This window comes from Artemia sp. Qi Xiang Cuo, chromosome 2 (genome assembly GCF_049724085.1).
Source record: "Artemia sp. Qi Xiang Cuo chromosome 2, ASM4972408v1, whole genome shotgun sequence".
Classification (NCBI taxonomy): Eukaryota; Metazoa; Arthropoda; class Branchiopoda; order Anostraca; family Artemiidae; genus Artemia; species Artemia sp. Qi Xiang Cuo.
This window is the reverse complement of record NC_142795.1, coordinates 45,521,585-45,539,841: the sequence shown is the minus strand read 5'-3', so window position 1 is coordinate 45,539,841 and position 18,257 is coordinate 45,521,585. Positions and strand designations below refer to the sequence as shown.

The following is an 18,257-nucleotide window of genomic DNA, read 5'->3' as shown; positions in this document are numbered from 1 at the left end:
AAAGGCACCTCGTATAGAAGGAGTTTTCGCAGAAACTTGGGAAAGACTTCATTCGATTGGAAATTAGAAGTTTTAGTGCGCTTTTCAAGGGTCAAAAGTAATTTGAGGGCAACCAGCCCCACTCTCACGCCCCTTCTCTCCCCAAACACATCCAAACAAAATTTTGAGATTACTGTTTCGTTCAGCATAGCTGAAAGGTCCAGTAACTATGTCTCTGAGGATGTCAACCACCCACAACCCTCGGCGTGAATGCTGTAAGCTATACAATTCACCCATTGTTTATATATAGTATTTGTTATTAGGAAAAAGGGTATGTTTGACCTTTGGTGTTCAAAAAAGACAAGGGCATTCAGGTGAAGCTTTCAATTAATGTTGAGGGGAGTGTTGAACTAAGTCAAAACACACTATGTGCACACAGGTGGTCAAAAGGTGTGTAGCATTATGTGATGCCTTACTCGTATGCTTGTGGTTGTGCACAAGCTTGCTATTATATGCTTATGCTTATTTGCCTTGATGCGCTTATGCTTGCTTTGCTTTGCTTATAGTGTTCTTTACTTTAGGTACCTGGGTATTAAATAAAGACTTATCTACCAAACATTGCATGGTGTCAGAAGTGAGTGACTAATAATGGATGTCAACCAGCCAAGTATCAGTTGGAACTCTCTTTATCTTCCAGATGAGTGGAAATGATTCGAACAGCATGCTTGTATTATGTTTGCTGGCCCCTTGTCTGGGAAAACCGAGAAGATTATGTGCGCTTACCTACCTATTTGGGTAGGAGACAAGGGAAGAGAGATATTTAATACCTTCACTTTCATTGAGAGTGAAAAGGGCAAGCTTGAGCCATATCTGACAAAATTCAAAGACTATGCAACACCTAAAACAAACAGCATGTTTGCAAGGTATGTCTTTCAGAAACGCGACCAACAAGAGAGAGAAAGCACAGAACACTACGTAACAGAGGTGGAAACCTTGGTTAAGGCCTGTAGCTACAGGGACACAGACGAAATGATACGAGATAGAATAGTCTGCTGAATACCGAACCCACCTATCAGAGAGCGCCTGCTAGTAGAAGGGGATGCCCTAACCCTTGAAACAACTATAGAGAAATGTCGCATGTTTTTGAAACAACACAGGCACAGCTAATAACGCTGGATGAAGGTAGCAAAAAAAAAGATGTTGATTCCATCCATAAAATCAATCGCCGTCCAAGCAGAAGAAATGACGAGTTAAAGACCACTAGCCCAAGATCTAGAGAGTGCTACTTCTGTGGAGGCAGCTACAGCCATAATCATGCATGTCCTGCAAAAGGAAAAACATATACAGAGTGTCGCAAGCCTAACCATTTTGCACATGTAAGCATAAGCAACAAGGTCGTAAATGTAGTTTCAGGCACCAACAACGCACTTGAAAACTCTGATGACGAGGACGAGATATTTCTGCATGAAGTCTTTGAAACAAATAAAAAGGAAGAAGCCATAGTCTCCCTCACAATAAACGCCCAGTTGCCAGTTAGCTTCAATGTTGACACAGGAGCGCAAGCAAATATCCTTCCTGTCAAGTATTTTGACATACTCTTGCCAAAGCCAGAAATACCCAAGGCTAAGCAGAGGCTTACTAGTTACTGTGGTGGCAGGATTCCCGTTCGAGGGACATATACTGTGAGGTGTACCTATGAACAATCTAGGCCTTCAAACTAGCAGTTCTACATTGTGGAAACAGACTCATAATTGGCTTCAGATCAAGCTTGGATCTGAACCTTATTAAACTGATCATGAATGTCATCTCTGCTACAAGCACTGAATTACCAATCCTCAACTCTATTTCGGAGGCTATTAAAGAGTCTAACGATGTCTTTGAAGGGCTAGGAAAGCTGGGTGCAGAGTGCCATTTTTATTTGAAGGATGGAACCATCCCTAAGGTTCATGCTGTAAGAAAAATTCCATCAGCTCTTCTCGACAAGCTTAAAGCAGAGCTTGATAAAATGGAGAAAGACGGTGGCATTGAGAAGGTGACAGTCCTACTGAATGGGTCAACTCCATGGTGGCCGTTCAAAAGGAAGATGGCACTCTCCGCCTCTATATTGACCATGTGGATCTCAATAAATCCATCAGAAGACCCCACTACTTTATTCCAATGTTAGAAGACTCTATAGCCAACCTGCTTGGAGCAAAGTACTTCACAAAGCTAGACGCACGTTCAGGATACTGGTCATTGTCGCTTAATGAAGAATCCTCAGACCTAACTACTTTGAACACTATCTTTCGAAGATACCGTTTCAAGCGTATGCCGTTCGGCGAAGTGTTTGAAGGTCTCACTGGATTTATAATTATCAGAGACGATCTTCTAGTTTTTGGTTTCAACCCTAGACGAGCATAATCAGTGTCTTGTTGCTGTCTTAAAGGGGGCACGAGCAAAAGGGGTGAGATTCAACCTCAGCAAATGTAAATTTGGCGTAGAAGAGGTAACATACTTAGGCCACATGATTGGCGAAAAAAGGATGCGCCCCGATCCAGCGAAGCTACATACAATTAACGCATTGCCTAAGCCAGCGAACAAAGAACACCTGACCACCCTCCTAGAAATGCTAAATTACTTAGCCAGATACATCCCTAATCTGTCAACAAAATGTAAGGACCTTCGTGACATCTGCAAAGACAAAGACTTTGTTTGGGAAGCCAAGAATGATGTTGCCTTAAAGGAAATAAAGGGCTCCATTGTGTCGCACCTTCATTTCTTTGATCACCGAAGTACCTCAATCGACCTGACAGTCGATGCCTCGTCCCCCGGTCTAGGAGCATACGTCTCAACGAATGGACAGGCAATAGCGTGCGCTCTACGAGCCCTTACGCCTATCGAACAAAGATACTCACAGCTAAAGAAAGAGCTTTACGCCATTGTATTTGGCTGCCGATATTTCCACCACTACATTTATGGAAGGCAAGTAAATGTGTTCACTGATCATCGTCCTCTTGAAACCATCTTACGACAGCCTTTGCACAATGCCCCAGCAAGACTACAAAGGATGATGCTCCAGATTCAGCCATACATTGACGAGGCTACACAGAGAGAATTCGAAGCTTATATGCACCAAGTCGTCAAGTTACTTCCGGCGACCGATTCAAAACTGCAAGAAATCTGCAACCAGTCTAAAGAAGATCCCCAGCTAGTTGCACTCAGTCAAATTATAGAAACTGGCTGGTCAGTTTGCCGCAAGCTATGTCCTAGTCATGTTCTTCCATTTTGGGGAGTCCGACACGAACTGTACATCAATGACGAAATCATCTCCAAGGGAGACAGGATAGTGGTACCAGCATGTTTGCGATCTGACACGCTAAAACAGCTACACGCTTTTCATCTAGGGGTGGAGAAAACTAAACAGAGAGCCAGGATGCTCATCTACTGGCCTCGACTGAACGCAGACATAGAAAATCTGATTGTCAGCTGCTACGCATGCCAAAAACATAGCAGGAGTCTACAAAAAGAGCCACTAATCTGCCCGCCAGTTTCAGTTCTCCCATCGCAACAAGTTGCCTTTGACATATTCACCTGGCATGGAGCCAGCTACCTCCTAGTGGTGGACTACCATAGCCGCTTTTTTGAAAATGATCTATTGCGTGATTTAACATCAGCAGAAGTCATTTTGAAATTGAAGTTGCATTTTGCCCGTCATGGCATACCCCACATCATGATGTCCGATAATGGTAGCCAATTCGCGTCCCAAGAATTCAAGGGGTTTGCCAGAGATTGGGGATTCGGCTGAAAAACTTCGGGTCTAATAAACCCGCTGTCAAATGGATTAGTGGAAAAGACTATCCAGACGTGCAAGAGCATCATGACCAAGGCAAGTGAAAATGGATCGGACCCATACCTCGGAATTCTGGAATACCGTAACACCCCGGTTGACGGTTTAGCTGCCCTCTGACAAATGTTCATGAGCCGCGAGCTCCGATCGAAACTGCCAGGCACAGAAAAACTCTTGGAAAAGAGAGGGGTATAGACTTCTGAATTTTTGGCAAGCAGAGAGATGGCTCAATACCGACAGAAATCCTATCATGATCGGCATGCTATAGAACATCCCGAATTCAGAGGAGGCGACCAGGTTTTCTTAAGAAAGCAGCCAGAAGTGCCATGGAAAGTGGAGAAATAATAAAAGAGGCAGATGAACCTATATCGCACTACTTGTCATCTAAAGGTGGTTAGATCCTTCGCCGCAACTGAAGACACTTAAGCAAAGCAGTCTCCTGATTTACACCTGATGATAAACCTGCCATGGATTACCCCCTCCCCCCAGGGCTGTATCAAGGTCCCTAAACCCGGGTTGGGTTGCGGATTGCCCTGGCACTACCGCAAGCATGAGCCTGCACAGGTCATTGAAGAGATTCCCGACGACTGCCACCGAGCCCTGTATGGCCATAGCTGAGCCCCGCCTGGCAGCAAGTGCACCGTCTAGCACTTCTAGCACAAGCAACAGCTGCTCAGGCTACGAGATCTGGCAAAATGGTGAAACCACCAGAGAGACTAAACCTATAATGAATAACCAAGTGACAATGAGGCATTCGTGACTAGTGTAGTTTTGCCAAAACCCAGTGGCAGCTGATGGGAGTGAGCCTTGCGCCTCCCGGTATAGTGTTCTGTTGTGTCCTGTAGCGAGTGATAGTTAACCAAGTCATTGGCAGTTAGTGGAGTAAGCCTAGTGCCTTCACGTCTAGAGGTAAAAGGAGCTCATCCTTTTGGAAATAGCTCAAGGGGGGTGTAGCATTATGTCATGCCTTGCTCTTGTGCTTCTGGTTCTGCATCAGCTTGCTATTATCTGCTTATGCTTATTTGGCTTGATGCGCTTATGCTTGCTTTGCTTAGCTTATAGTGTTCTTTATTATAGGTACTTGGGTATTAAATAAAGATTTATCTAGCAAACATTGCAAGGTTGTAGTTAAGGAATGACCTAGGGCATTAAGTTTGAACTTTCAGGGAACGATGAGGGGGATGACCAGTTTACCAAAAAGGCAATGTTTACACGCTGCTACTATTAATACTACTACTGCTGCTGCTGATATTGCCACTACTGCTTCTATGTCGATTACTACTAAGGCTGAGGATATTGAGGTGTAAGTTTAAGAAAAAGTTTAGGGGAAAGTTGAACTAAATCAAAATTTACTATGTGCATACAAACTGTAAAGAGGGCGTATCAGCAATACCTTAGAAGCAGCGTAGCGTATCAAGCTGAAATTTCCAGGGTAACATAAGGGGGTTGTTCAACTGACCAAAAGGCAATATGTGCATACTACTTCTGATACTAATACTACTGTTACTACTACTACTAATACAACACTGCTGGTACGACTACTACTACTATGATGTATTAGGGCAAAGGGTATGAAGGTGAAAATTAAAGAGAATATTGAGGGAATAATTGAAATAAATCAAAATACACTTTGTGCATGCAGGTTTTTAAAAGGGTGTATCTCAGGTATGGCTTTTGGTATTATGTTGGAACTTTCAGGGAATGCTTTGGGGAAGATCAATTGATCCAAAGGCAATATGAGCACGCTACTACTAATACTTCTGCCACTACTACTATTACTACTACTACGACCACTTCAACTACAACTTCTATTTCAGTTACCCATTAAGTTAAGGCTAAAAGTAATAAGGTGAAAATTTCAGGTAAATATTGAGGGGGAAGTTGAACTAAATTAAAAGACACCATGGGTATACATATTGTCAAAAGGATGTATCGGCTATATAATAGCAATGGCTTGCAGTGTTAAGTTTAAACTTCCAGAGCTTCATGAGGGGGATGTTCAACTGACCAAAGGGCAATATTTGCATACTACTGCTGCTACTAGTCCTACTGCTACTACTGTTATTACTGCTAGTAATCCTACTACTACTAGTAGTACTCCTACCACTACTGCTCTGATCACTATTACAACTTAGGGTATAGAGGGGAAAATTTCAGGGAATATTGAGGGGGAAGTTAAACTGAATCAAAACACGATGCGTGCACCGAGACTGTCAAAAGGGCTTATCAGTTATATTTTAGGAACGGCTTGGAGTTTGAAGTTGAAACTTAGCCTACAGGGCCTGTTGTGGGGTATGTTGAATTAGCCGAAAGACAATATTTACATGCTACTACTACTACTGCTACTACTACTACTACTACTGCTACTACTAATACTACTATTGTTACTACTGCTACTAAAGCTTAGAGCATTAGGGCGAAAATATTAGGGAATTTTGAGACAGTATTGAATTAAATCAAAACCCAGTATGAGCACACAGGCTGTCATAAGGACAGTTCAGCAATGCCCCAGGAACTGTTTAGGTTACTAATTTGAAACTTCCACGTGTGTGGAGGGGCATAATGAAAAAAACAACAAAAAAATATGCAATGTTCATACTGCTGCCAATGCTACTATTACTACTACTACTTCTGCTACAAACTATTGCTACCTTTGAAGCTAAGGGTATTATTATTATTATTATTATCGTTATTTATTGGAAACCCCGTCATACAAAAAAGGAAAAGACGGAGCAATAAGTGAAAAAAAAAGAAATACAAATAAACTTAGGAGTTCTTCAGGTAGTTTGTAATGACGAATGCTGGAGCAAAGATCTAAATTAGCACTTAGAATAAACTACAAGAACGAGAAAAAAAATTCTATCATACACTGCTCTGCAGGTACGTGAAATCTTTCTTTTTTTATGCTCCTATATACTGGACAAACATAGGCAATATGAACGTTATTGCATCAAGCCGCAATTGTTAAAAAAAACAAACAAATAATAATCAGTGAATTAAAAATATACAGTAGATAATCATATCAACTAGTCTAAATATGACAAGAAACGGTAAAAACAATTAAACAGCATTTTCGCCCGCTGGTCTTGAACTCAGATCACTCTCAACAAATGATAAATTTACTCCGATATGCATAGATATCAGAAACAAGGAAATTATTCAATCACGGATCCCTTTATATCTTTACTTAAAGCAATATGCTTAAAAGAACCAATAATCAATAAAAATTTAATGTATTACTTATATACATAATATATTATCAGAGAAAAATTAACACCAAAATTGAGAATAACCAGCGTCACTTCAATTGGAATCATACAAAAAGAGAATAAATAATCAATCATTTTAAAAACTGTAGCAATTACAGTAAGCGCGAAAACAAACACTTAAAAAAACAACAAAAAACACAACAAATACATCTTAACTACTGGGCAAGTACCGACGACGAAGGATTGTTCAACTTCGTTAACCGGGAATTATAAGCACAAATTTACTTTTCAATAGCTGTAATGGGGTCAGTAATGCTGAATTTTCTAATTAGACAAGAATTGCGCGTCCAAGAGGGAAAACGTAAAAGATATTTTGCGAACCGGAAGAAAACTGAACGAATTTTGACTTGTCAGAATTTGTTAGCATTTTCCAAAACGGCGATATGTACAGATAATTTGGTAGAGCGACAGAGTTAAAAAGTTTTGAAAGAAGACGGCGGTTGAAGCGTAACTTATTAGTTACAAAAGAAGCATATGATAACCCAACTCTACGTTCATTGTGAGCACTTAATAGTTGTCTCGTGTGCATTATTGACGAACCAATGAGAAGACCGAGATAGGTGATATGATCTGCTGGCTTAATCCTACTATTTCCGAGAGGAATATCCCTAGGCGACGCTTGCTTCCAGTTGAAGAATACAACTTCGGACTTTTCAGCATTGAACTGAAGACCTAGTTTTGCATACTCAGATTGTAGCGTTGCGAAAATCTTGCTTATGCGCTGGATAGTGCGGCTCAAATTCAGAATGTCTTCTGCATAACATACGAGAGATAAATCAAAACCGGCAAAGATGAATGATGTGGGAACAGCTGGCTGTGCATCAAGAACTCCATCATTGAAGTGTGAAGGGGAAGAAACAGCACCTTGACGGGTACCTTTTTCGATATTGAAAAAAATATTAGGGGTTGGTTTGTAGACTTGAGAGCCGTCAACTTTAGATAACGGGTGAAGTATTAGGCGAACTTTAAGACGATAATACATGTCGTGAAGCGCTCTGGTATTAAATGAAGCTTTCAAGGAATGTTTTGAGTGATGTTGAGCTGATTCAAAATACACTATGAGCATGTAAGATTGTCTAAAGGGTATGCCAGCAATGTCTCAGGAAAGGCTTAGGTTATTAATTTGAAACTTTCAGGGTATGTTGAGGCGGATTTTGAACTAACCAAAAGACACTATGTGCATACTATTACTACTTCTAAGATTAATGTGAGGACTAGTTTATCTAGTGAGGCTAATTATTTAATTAAAAATAGGATTAACTAGTGAGGCTAATGGTATTAAGGTGAAACCTTCAGGGAATGTTTAGGGGTAGTTTTACCTGAATCAAAACAAACTATATACATATAGGTTTTGAAAAGGTTACATAATTGATATCCTAGGAAAGGATTAGAGTATTAAGTTGAAACAGGGCATGTTGAGAGAAATGTTGAACTAGCCAAAGGGCACTATGTGCATGTTACCACTATTGCTACTATTACTACTGCGACAGCTACTGTTTCTACTGACACTTAGGGTATTAAAGTGAAACTTTCAGAGAATATTTAGGGGGATGTTGGGCTAAACAAAACACACTTATGTTCATTCATAAACACATTCTTCCTGGTTGCCAGAAAGATGTATGAGCAATTTTTCCGGAGCAGTTTAGAGTATTAAGTTGAAAAATTCCGGACCTGGTGAGAGGGATGTTGAACTAGAAAAAAGACACTGTGCACAATGCTACTACTACTATTTTTGATACTATTACTACTATTGCTACGACTAGTAGTAGTACTACTATTAGGGGGATGTTGAACTAAATCAAAACACACTCTTTGCACGCACGTTGTCTGAAGGGTGTATATGAAATGTCCCAGGAATGGTCTAGGGTATTAAGATGAAACTTTCAGGACATTTTAAGGGGTATGTTGAACTAACCAAAAGGCACTATGCGCATACTGCTACCACTAAAATGGCTGGTACTACTTCTGCTAATGCAACTACTACTGCGATAACTACTACCAGTACTGCTGAAGCAAAGGCTATTACGAGGAATTTTCAGGGAATATTGAAGAAGATGTTGAAATAATTTGAAACCGGCCACGTAAATGCAGATTATTAAAAAGACGTAACAGCTGTATCCCCGGAACCCGGAACATTTTAGAGTATTAAGTTCAAACTTTCAGTGCTTGTTGAGGGCGATGTTGAACACACCAAAAGGGCACTATATGCATATTATTACTGCTATTACTAATGCTAAAACTATGGCTGAGGGTATTAAGGATAAATTTTCAGAATTTTTTGAGTTGTATGTTGCATTGAATTGATGCTGGCTGTCAAAAGGTTATATTAACAGTATCTGAAGAATTAAGTTGAAACTTAAAGTATTAAGTTGAAACTTTCAGGGCATGTTGAGGGGTATGTTGAACTGATAAAAATGCATTGTGTGCATATTACTACCACTAGTAGTAGTATTAATAGTAGTACTACTGCTGTTAGTAGTACTATTACTAAGGCTAATTGTTTGAAACTTGGGACCTGGGACCGTCGAGGGGGATGTTGGACTAAATCAAAACACATTTTATGCATGTAAAAAAAAGTTGAAAAAATTCTATAACTTGCAGCCCTTCCCCTGGGGACTGCGGGGGTTAAGTCATCGTCAAAAACATAGTTGTCAGATTTTTCGGCTGTGCCGAAAAAATGGCTATTTCAAATTTTTGATCGGTTGTCTTTGGGGAGAAATGAGCATGGGAGGCGAAGGGTATTTCACAAATATCTCAGAAGTGGCTTAAAGTATTAAGTTAAAATTATCAGGATATGAGGTGAGGATGTTGAACTAGTCCATAAACGTGCAATGTGAATACTATTACCACTTACTGCTAATACTACTACTGCTATCACTAATACTACTCCTTTTCGTCCTACTATTATGTCTGCTGCTATGACTACTACTATCACTAATGCTAAGGGTATTATTCTAGCTTTCATGGAACGGTGAGGGCGGTATTGAACTGAATCAAAACACACTATGCACATGTGGGTTATCAAAGGGGTGTATTAGCAATGTTTCAGCAACGACTTGTGGTGAAACTCCCGGGAATAGCAATGTTCCTAACTCTTTTGCTACTACTTCTACTACTGCTACTGCTACTATTAAACTAAACAAAATTAGCTTAAGTGTATCCAGGTTGTCGAGGTATCAAGGTGGGATATCTTAGGCCTAGAATAGAGCATAAAGTAGAAACTTTCACAGACAGTTTATGTTGCTTTAAAACTAAATCAATAGGCACTATGAACATGTTGGTTGTCTATAAGACATCTCAGCAATATTTCAAGAACGACTGAGAGTATAAAGTTGAAATTTTCGTGGCTACTACTATTACTTCTTCAACTCTTACTATTAAACTAAATCAGACGGGCGTATGCGCATCCAGGTTGTCAAAATAGAATAGAAACAATGTCTTAGGAACAGAATAGGGTACTAAGTTAAATTTTTCAGAAAAAGTTGAGGAAGTGTAAAACTAAATCAAAAGATACTATGTGTGTCCAGGTTTTCAAAGGGCTTATATTATTGAAGATTATTGCCAAGATATAGATTCTTGTAGATGACTTCGAGAAAATTTAGAATATTCTTTTCTTTACCAATGAAAAAGACCATGTCACTCAATAACGAACAGCAATTAATTTTAAAAAAAACTTTTCTCACAAAAGAAGTTTTTCAAAGAAAAGTAAAGAGCTAAGTTAAACCAAAGATAATCAGAAAAAAAGTCAAGTAATTTTACAATCGTAAAACTACCATAAATCACCATCAATAAATAAATGGAACCCGAAACGATCAGAAAATACATCGAATAACCGAGTCAAACGAAAAAAGAGCATGTTCTGACCCTCTAAAGACCAGAATATAATTTGCACTTTACTGAAACAAAATGACTTTCAAATATTTTCTCTTTTTAAAGCTTTAATAAATCCAATATTATTAAGACTTTCAGTGTATAGGCCTATGTTTAACTTTCAATCCAAATTTATTTGGTTTTTTTTTAGTAATCTTGGGTATGATGGTGATTTTTTTTTTTTTTTTTGATATTATGAGAAATAGAAACAGACAGCTCAAAATAAGGACTGTTTTCAGTAAATTGCAAATACACGTTATCTTTATATTTTATGTGATTATATATTTTAATTTCTGTTCGTTTTGAATTTCAATTATTCATTGATATATTAACGGTCTTTATTTCTTCTTGTTTTTTTTCTTTGTTTAGTACGGCTCTTTATTTTACTTTAAAAAACTTATTTTTAGGAAAAGTTTTTTTTTTATTAATATATAAGCAGTGGGCAACTTTCATAACTTACAACCCTTGCCCCAGAAATTGTGGGGGCTCAGATTCATCCCCGGAGGTATAGTTATTTGAACTTTAAACAATTTTGAACAAAATAGTTCTCTCAAAATTTTAGTCGGATGTCTTTAGCGGAAGGGCATCTAAAAAGGTCATGGGAGGCTGGTGGCCCTCCGATCAGTTTTGACTCTAAAAAAGAACGTTAAAATTTTCCATTTTTAATTGAATGGGTCCCCTCCGAAGTTGCTGCGACCATCCCTTCCGTATGAAGTGGCTCTAGGAAAAAAAAACAAAAAAAAACAAGTTTTTTAAACTGAAATCAAGGAGCAACAATAAAACTTAAAACGAACAGAAATTAGTCCTTATATGAAAGGGGCTGTCCGTTCCTCAACGCCTCGCTCTTTACGCTTAACTTTTTTACTCTTTTAAAAAGTAGAGTTTTAAGACAAAGTCAAACTTTAGCGTAAAGAGTGAGACGTTGAGGAGGGGACAGCCCCTTTCATATACGGAATAATTTATGTTCGTTTTAAGTTTTAATGTCGCTCCTTACTTTCAGTTTAAAAAACTTGTTTTTTTTATTTCATTTCTGATCGTTTTTTAGTTAATGCAGCTTTTATTTTGGCTAACCGTCATTGAATAAGTAAACAAAATTTGCATAAAAATTTTTACTTTTCTTTTGCTAAATGGATGTCTTTATAAAATAACTTACATAACTAACTTTTATATTCGTATATTTTTCTTCTGGCAAAAAATACAAAGTTGCAGATTTTTGTATATATGAGCATTAAACCTCTGAAAAAGGGTTTTCTGATACGCTTAATCGGACGGTGTTGTTTTCACTAAAATTGATTTACCTTCTGTGGATGTGTAACCCCTACTAATAAAATCTGCTGAATTTTCTCAGGATTGTAGATTTTGAAGAGTAATACTTAACCTAATAAAAATTATGTATTTAGAATCAGCATTATAAACACATTCTTTTGATACATTTATTGACTTCGAAATTCTGTTTTTAAAAGTGTCGATTACTAATGAGCCGTATCGCTTGTTTTTTTATTGTTTTTTTTATTACGTATATGTTATTACGTATTTGAGGGGGTTCTTCCCCTTAGTCAATACCACGCTCTTTCCATTAAAATTAAAAAAAAATTAATTCACAAACCCCTGAATCACAAAGGCCGTTAAATTAGAATAGATAGCACTTTTGAAAGCACTAAAAAAACTGTAGCGTAAAGAGCGAGGTATTGACTTGGGGGAGAACCCCCTCACATACGTTATAATTTCTGTTCGTTTTAACTTCTAATGTTGCTGCTTACTTTAAGTTGAAAAAACTTGTTTTTTTTTTATTTAATTTCTGATCGTTTTTTAAATAATGCTTGGAAATCCGGTGCCCCCTTCATATAAATGTCCCTTACCCCAAAGAAACATCCTCCACGTCAAGATTCTCCAGAGTAACCCCCTCCTCTAGCCCCCCCCCCCTCCAGAAAAAAAATCCTTCCTGAAAAGGTCTGTATACTTCCCAATAACCAATAAATAATGCTGGCAAGTCCGGCGCCCCCTTAATGGCAATTTCCCTTCCCCCATGAAAACTTCCTTCATGGACAGATCCTCCAACATAACCCCCGACCCACCATTCCCTCCCACTACCAGAAAAAAACCCTCCTGAAAACTTCTGTATACTTCCCAATAATCAATACTATATGTTAACATTGGGTAAAGTTCATAACTTTTAGCCCTCCCCCTGGGGACTTCGGGGGATTAAGTCATCCTAACAGACATATTTATCATATTTTCGACCATGCTGAACAAAATGGCTATCTCAAAATTTTAATCGGGTGATTTTGGGAAAAAAATGAGCGTGGGAGGGGGACTAGTTGCCTTCCATTTTTTTTCTCACTTAAAAAGGGCACTAGAAATTTTAATTTCCTTTCCAATGAGCCCTCATATGATATTTTAGGATCACTAGTTCGATACGATCACCCCTGGAAAAAAAAACAAAAAAATAAATAAACACGCATCCGCGATCTTTCTTCTGGCAAAAAATACAAAATTCCACATTTTTGCAGATAGGAGCTTGAAACCTCTACAGTAGGGTTCTCTGATACGCTGAATATGATGGTGTGATTTTCATTAAGGTTCTATAACTTTTTGGGGGTATTTCCCCCTTTTTTTGAAAATAAGCAGAATTTTCTCAGGCGCGTAACTTTTGATGAGTAGCACTAAACTTGATGAAAGTTATATATTTGAAATCAGCATTGAAATCTGATTCCTTTGATGCATCTATTGGTATCAAAAACCCGTTTTCTAGAGTTTCGATTACCATTGAGCCGGGTCACTCCTTACTTACAGTTCGTTACCACGAACTGTTTGATAAATAAACAAGAAATAAATAACACATTGAAGCCTTATGACTCTTTGCTATAGGAAAAGCTATAGCGTTGCCTCCGAAAAGTGGACTCTCTCTCTCCCTTTGCCTTCGGTCGGTCGGTAAATACAAATTTGTTATTGATGATTTGTTATTGATTCATTTTCTAAATAAGTTAAATGGATCAATGTTACGTTCAGTATCAAGTTCCGTTCAGGTTACGTTCAATGGATCAAGGTGCCGTTTTAGCTCACTGCAATAAATAAGCCATGTTTTCGCTATAGTATAAAAATATAGCAATGTGAAAATTACCAGCCAGTTAGTAAATCTGAACCCCCCCCTCTAAAAATAGAACGAGCTAGTGATGCCTTTTTTTGTCTACTGTGTTCGACACCTTTTGTGGTTTCATCATCTATGTGTATACGAAATGTGGCAGAAAAGTAATGACACTGATTTTGTACTTGACAAAGTTTGTAGATCTTTCAAAAATCAATGTTATCCCCTTCAAAATAGTTCTCTTGGACAGATATACACCGATGGAGACGTTGTTTCCGTTGTTCGCAGCAGCGCAGGAAATCTTCAACCGTTAGGCTCTTCAGCATGTCTGTTACAGCCTTTTTGATGGTTTCTTAAGTCCCAAATTGACAGCCAATCATTTCAGTCACTTAAAATGGCACTAGAATTAATTTCAGTTAGAATGAGCCCTCTCCCGATATTCTAGGACGGTTGGTTCGATATGATCACCCATAGAAAAAAAACACGCATCCGCGATCTTTCTTCTGGCCATAAACACAAGATTCCATATTTTTGCAGATGGGAGCTTGAAACCTCTACAACAGGGTTCTCTGATATGCTAAATATGATGGTTTGATTTCTTTAAGACTCATTGACTTTTTGGCCCCCCTCCCCTTCCACTCATTTAAAAAATCAGGCAAGTTTTCTCAGGCTCATAACTTTCGATGAGTAGCACTAAACTTAATGAACCCTGTATATTTAGTACCAGTATAAAACGCCAATCGTTTTGATGTATCTATTGGTATCAAAGTTCTGTTTTTTTAGTGTTTGTTAATGTTGATTTATCCCGTGGCGCACGACGAATGGAGGATTTTACTGATCGCAGTCTGAGAAATCACATAGTTCACGGACGGAGTAGAAACTCAAATTAAGCTATAGGAGGGTTCTGATAAATGTTCTCTCTCAAAGACATCAAAGATGGGTCGCCACGTCGTTTTTTCAGTTTCCATTTTCTAGTAATAAATTTTGTTTGTAAGCTCTGTGACAAATTGAAATTGTGTTGTGCTGATGGTATGGCGTTTCCAGGCTCTGACCATCATCTATTGATGAGTGTTAAAAAGTGTCAGCTGCACAGACCATAGAAACAGAAAATAAAGACACCATTAATGAAAAGAAAGAATCTTCAAAAGTTTGCAGAGGAAGTTGGTGTCAAGTTACCCATTTAGGATAGTGCATAAGTGACTCTTTGGAAAGGATGAAATAAACTTGAGGGGTTTTCCCGTAAAGTTGTGTCTGGAATTGTAAAAATGTCTCGTAAATTTTTCTCTAGTATTGATTTTAGTGTACAAAATAGTGTAAACATAAATGTCCATAGGTTCAAGAACACATCATATATGGTAAAAGAGGAGAGAATTTCGAAATAGCATTCGATTCTTGTACAAGTAATGAACTGCTTTAAATAGTGAAATTTCTGGCCAGTTCAACAAATTGATCATCTCTGCTACCTTGGTACCTGGCATGAAAACGTCACAACGACAGGATTTCATCTAAGCTCATCATTGGGCTGACATGCTTCGTTGTCTGCCTCACTTTCCCCTTAAAAAATGCTATTAACTATTTATTGTTTGTTGGTTTATTCATAGGTCTCCTTTGTTTGCCTCCTAGGGAGCAATTACTTCTTATGCAACTATAAAAGAATGCAAGTTCTACCAAATAAAATTGTTAGAACAATTGGTAGGTATATCTGGGATTTGTATGACACCTGTGGTTTGTTTACGTCCTTGGGGCTCCTTGATGTCGGCCAGATAAGAAATTGTCAAGCTGCAGTATGTGTATTTCAGTGTAGCAATTGCTTAGCCCTTGTTGTTTTCAAGACTTAATGCTAAAGTAATAGTGACCTGCATAATTGTGGAACTAGATATAGTGATATTATGGTTGTTGGTTTACGTCATGGTACCCGGTCTTTATTTACAACGGTCCACCTGGGTCCGTCGTTATGGAATGCGCTAACAGTGAGCATCAAGGCGGCGGAGCACGTATCTCTGTTTAACGCATTAATGCCCAAGCCTAGATCCAGTTGGAAATCCATGCTGAATTTTTTCAAGGGAAGTCATTGGGGTCCAATTTAGAAGTTTTCGGTGCAAACAAAAAATCAGCACCTTCACTATTAGTGCTACGGTGTGTTCCCATTTGGATTTTTCTTTCTTTCTTCTTTCTTCAATCTACAGTTCGGTCTTTAAAACTGTACATTGGCCTTGCTTTGGAGCAGGTTCAATGATGTGGACAGAAGCCTTCCTTGGAAAAATACGTATCACTCCAGGATCCGCTCCCCCTCTGTTGACCGGATGGAAAGTCTCGTTGCTAAAAAAACCATCCGCAACTTTTTTCAGATATATTAGCTACGAAAATTTTCTTCTGTCATCATTTTCTTGGTGGTGGCTGTAGAATTTTCAAGGTGCTACGCCGAGGATGCACAGAAGATTCTGAACAATCATCTGATTCCATATTTTGCTTCTCACGATGGATCTATAGCAAGAAAGAGCATTTTCTAGGAGGTCAACAACGCCCATACTGTGGCTATACTACTACTACTACTAACAACTCACCGCAGCACCAAGCCGCCTGAGGCCAACATGGCTACGCACGCTCCTCCATCTCAATCTATTCAAAGCCTCCCTCTTTACACCCTCCCAGGAAGTTTTTATTTCCTATAAATCTTTCTTTATGACTCCCTCCCACCCCAGAAGAAGACGACCTGCTTTCCATCTAGCCCTATACGGTTGGCCGAAAAGGACAACCTTCGGAAATCTGTCATCTTTCATCCACAGAACGTACCCTAGCCATCTTAACCTTTCTTTCATTTTAACCCTAGAAAGCGGGATTGAACCACTTGTTTCGTAAAGCCTACTGTTTGAAATACGGTCAGTCATCCGGGTATTCCGAACAATCCGTAGGCAATTTATCTGGGAAACATATAGCAAATCTTCATCTGCTTTTCGGAGCGCCCATGCTTCAAAGCCATATTTGACCACTGTCATCACTCTAGCTTCCAATATTCTAATCTTGGTTTGCAGACTTATCTTCCTATTTTTCCAAACTTTTTTTAACTGTAAAAAGAAAACCCTGAGCCTTGGCTTCTCTACTTTTAACATCTTCACTGCTCCCACCGTCTTTACTAATAATACTACCAAGGTAAGTGAAGCTGCCCACCTGATCAGTCTGATCAATCCTGATCAACCCAACGTCACCTTTTCATCTTCACTTATTCCTAGCCTTAGTGATTTAGTCTTCTTAACATTCATTTGAAATCTATCTAGCATCCTGAATTCGAAAGAACTCTAAGAGCTCATCTAGTTGGCTCAAAAATTCCTGTAGGATCCTTAAATTGTCAGCATAATATAAGTTTATGAGAGTTTTTTTTCTCAATTCGATTTCGTGGTATGCAGTTGTCTTCCCTGTACTTCTTAGGATAATGTCTATAAATATAATCCATATAAAGGGGGATAGAACACAACCCTGCCTAACTCCTGATTTAATACAAAACCAGCAGCTACCCTCATTTTCTGCCTTAACCGTAGCAGTGCTATTCTCGTACATAGGACCAATCACTTTAAGTTTTTTTTGTCTGGTATCATAGGCAGCGCAATAGCGCTGCCTAAGTAAAGAACGATGTTGGCACAATGTATTATTTATTATTTGTTTTTATCCATACCCGGGCACTTTGTATCGAAGGTGTTGTCGTAGAAACTTCGAAAAGGGCTCATTCGATTGGAAATTGGAGTGGCTAGCGTTCTTTTTAATAGTCGAAAGTGATTGTTGGGCAACTAGTCCCCCCACGCCCATCATTCCCCCAAATACATCCAATAAAAATTTTGGGATAGCCATTTTGTTCAGCGTAGTTGATTTCCAGATAGAAAATATGTTTTTGAGGAGGACACTCCTCCACAACCCTCAGGGCAGGGGATGTAATTTATGCCCTGGGGGTGTACAAGAACGATTTGGACACAATGTAGCATTTATTATTTTTTTTCCTTTAGAGCAGGGCACTTCGTATCAAAGAAGTTGTCATAGAAACTTCGAATGGGGCTCATTCAATTGGAAATTAGAGTGGCTTGTGCCCTTTTTAATAGTTGAAAGTTATTCGAAGCCAACTAACACCCCTTCCAAGCTAACCATTTCCTCAAACACATCCAATTAACATTCTGGAACGTCTATTTTGTTCGATGCTGCTGATGTTAAGAGAGATATTATGATTTTGAGGATGACACTC

General features: G+C 38.7%; 1 protein-coding gene and 1 pseudogene across 1 annotated transcript in view; both read left to right on the top strand.

The window, feature by feature from the left end:
* LOC148955280 (rho GTPase-activating protein 1-like) overlaps positions 1 to 18,257 on the top strand; it is a 164,550-nt gene that overhangs the window by 89,841 nt on the left and 56,452 nt on the right. The window lies entirely within an intron of this gene.
* Positions 1,110 to 2,143, top strand: LOC148955281 (uncharacterized; annotated as a pseudogene).